At 41.0% G+C, this 3,311-nt stretch overlaps 1 non-coding gene across 1 annotated transcript; it reads left to right on the top strand.

Moving 5' to 3' along the window:
- Positions 1-2,635: 2,635 nt before the first annotated feature.
- On the top strand, positions 2,636-2,738 carry LOC116816585 (U6 spliceosomal RNA). The gene has a single exon (XR_004371756.1). It is a non-coding gene; the product is annotated as a U6 spliceosomal RNA (small nuclear RNA).
- The last annotated feature ends 573 nt before the right edge of the window (positions 2,739-3,311 follow it).

The raw sequence follows: 3,311 nt of genomic DNA, 5'->3' as shown, positions 1-3,311 counted from the left end.
TACTCTTAAATATCTTCAGAGATGGAGATTCCACAACCTTCCTAGGCAATTTATTCCAGTGTTTAACTACCCTGACAGTTAGGAACTTTTTCCTAATGTCCAGCCTACATTTCCCTTGTTGCAGCTTAAGCCCATTGCTTCTTGTTCTATCATTAGAGGCTAAGGTGAACAAGTTTTCTCCCTCCTCCTGATGACACCCTTTTAGATACCTGAAAACTGCTATCATGTCCCCTCTCAGTCTTCTCTTTTCCAAACTAAATAAACCCAATTCTTTCAGCCTTCCTTCATAGGTCATGTTCTCAAGACCTTTAATCATTCTTGTTGCTCTTCTCTGGACCCTCTCCAATTTCTCCACATCTTTCTTGAAATGCGGTGCCAAGAACTCGACACAATACTCCAGTTGAGGCCTAACCAGCGCAGAGTAGAGCGGAAGAATGACTTCTCGTGTCTTGTCTACAACACACCTGTTAATGCTCCCAGAATCACGTTTGCTTTTTTTGCAATAGTATCACACTGTTGACTCATATCTAGCTTGTGGTCCACTATGACTCCTAGATCTCTTTCTGTCATACTCCTTCCTAAACAGTCTCTTCCCATTCTGTATGTGTGAAATTTTATAGGGACAGTCCCAATTTTGGGGTCTTTTTCTTACATAGGCTCTTATTACCCCCTACCCTCTGTCCCGGTTTTTCAAATTTGCTGTCTTGTCACCCTGCCTGAAATATATATGAAGATACTATAGAAACTATAGTTACAAGATGTCAGTTTTGTCTGACTTTGCAGACTTGAGAATCTCTGTTGCTTTCTCACAAAATGAGTTATGATCTGCTATGAAGCAAATGACTCATGATGGCCTATGTGAATAGCTTTATATCTGCTTACTTCATGTCAAATAGTTTCTGTTTCCTCAAAACTAGTCACACTGTTTACCACCTGAATTTTCAGCTATTAAACACAGATATTGTCACTTTTGCTTTGCTCACCAGTTCATAATCATACCTCTAGTTTTGTTGCCTCCATTTTCCTTATCCAGCATGATTCACGTGTTGACTTCCCCCTAGAACATCTGTAATGTCCTGAAATAGCCTCTCTCCCTAGCACTGTGTGATGGTGCCGAACTCAGGGAATTTCATAACTATATATGTCACTATTCTTGACAACAGTTGCTGGTTTGGAAGCATTTTCTTAGGGTACTTACATAACACTCATCACTGTGGTATCTAAGCCAAGCCCTCTCAAGATGTGGCTTGAGAAAACAAAGAAAGATGTTGGAGCATCAGCTTTCTGGCCTAAGTATAAGCAGTGTACTAATGACATATTTATTCTTACCAGTGTGCAGCATCCTGCCATCTATATCCATTTCATCTAAAGACTTGCTTGCCTTTCAAAGGATTTTCTTTTCAGTACATTTTATTATTTCCAGCAGATTTTGCTTGGTATAGCGGGATCCATTTTCACTTGCTCTTTAGACATTTCAGCATCCAGATTCCTTTCATAAGACCAGTCATTCAACAATGCCCCAATTCTCTCATAGGCCCTGAGTGAAAACCCACTGAATTCAATGGAAAGACTCCCCCCTAATGGGCTTTGAGTCAGACTCAGAAATAGGCATCTCTGTCTCCATCTCAGGCTATGGCAAGGGAGCATTCTCCAAAACTGGATCCTGTATCTAGATCATCACCTACCACCTCTCTGCCTACAGGGCTCCCCTGTTCACGTCTGGCTGTACCTATGCAGCACTTGCTCAATGTTCAAATCTTCACTGTCTGTTCTGGAGCACGTTGATGACAAAAGTAGGTTCATTGCTTTTTTCATAGATTCAAAGGCCAGGAGGGATAATTGTGATCACCTGACCTCATATATTACATGGGCCAGAGAACTTCCCCAAAATAATTCCTAGAGCAGAACTTTTAGAAAAACATCCATCTTGATTTAAAATTGTCAATAACGGAGAATTCACCACAACCCATGGTAAATTGTTCAATAGCTAATTACTCTCACCATTAAAAATTTACACCTTATTACTAGTTTGAATCTGTCTAGCTTCAACTTCCAGCCATTGGATTGTGTTTTAACATTCTCTGCTACATTGAAGAGCCTGTTAAATATTTGTTTCCCCCATAAGTACTGATAGACTATAATCAAGTCAACCCTTAACCTTCTTTTTATTAAGATAAATCGATTGACTCGATCACTATAAGGGATGTTTCTAATCCTTTAATTATTCTTGTGGCTCTGCTCTGAACTATCTCCAATTTACCAACATCCTTCTTGAATTGTAGGCACCAGAACTGGATGCAGGATTCCAGCAGAGGTTGCACCAGTGCCAAATACAGAGGCTAAATAATCCTTCTACTCCTACTTGAGAGTCCTCTGTTTATACATCACGGGACCGCATTAATCCTTTTGGTCACAGCGGGAGTATATATTCAGATAATTATCCATCATGACCTCCAAATCTTTTTCAGAGTCACTGCTTTCCAGGATACAGTTTCCATCCTGTGAGTATGGCCTACATTCTTTGTTCCTGTCGTGGATGCTTCCCTGGTGGTGTGGTGGTGGTGGTGATGATTATTTATTTACAGTAGCATCCATTATGTGCTAGGTGCTTTCCAAACATGTAAGAATACTCCCTGCTTAAAGCTCACACATATACGACAATTGGAATGAGACAGAGAAGATTAGCATAGCCCCTGTGCAAGAATGACACACAAATTCATGAACAAAAGACATAGATCAGAGGAAGGAGAAAAACAATAGGCAAGATAAGTACAATGAAGGTACAAATCAGCAAGATTCACTGTAACTAGCACAATAGTCCTGGGTCTCTACAGGGACTTGAGTGTAGACAATCCAAGGGAGGTCAAACCATGCATAAGAACTGCATGGAAGAAAGCATGGAGATGATTATGTGAAAATCCAAGAAAGTAGGATGAGGTTGGGAGCCTTGGCACAATGGAGGGGACAGGGTGACATGAAGCCAGACAAGAGAGGATAAGCAGGGAGGAGCAGAGTATGTTGCGCTTTGAAGTTGGGGGACACAGCATACATTTCGTATGATATTAGACGGGAAGCCAGTGGAGGGATTCAAAAACAGGAGTTACACGGTCAGACCAACGGGCAAGGAAGAGTTTACTCCCTTCAGAGCTTTTCAGTTTAGGCTTCCTCCTTTATACACTTGTTGTTTCCGTGGCTAGCACTACTAGATGCCAGCTTTAACAGTAATGATGTTTTTATGTTCACATCCCAGTTTGTTGATGATGGGGAGAAGAGCCTGAGCCTTATAGCAAGCTCAAATTAAGAAAAATCCC

This window comes from Chelonoidis abingdonii, chromosome 8, assembly GCF_003597395.2.
Source record: "Chelonoidis abingdonii isolate Lonesome George chromosome 8, CheloAbing_2.0, whole genome shotgun sequence".
NCBI lineage: Eukaryota > Metazoa > Chordata > Testudines > Testudinidae > Chelonoidis > Chelonoidis abingdonii.
Note: the sequence above shows the minus strand (reverse complement) of the source record. Positions and strands in the feature narration are given on the sequence as shown.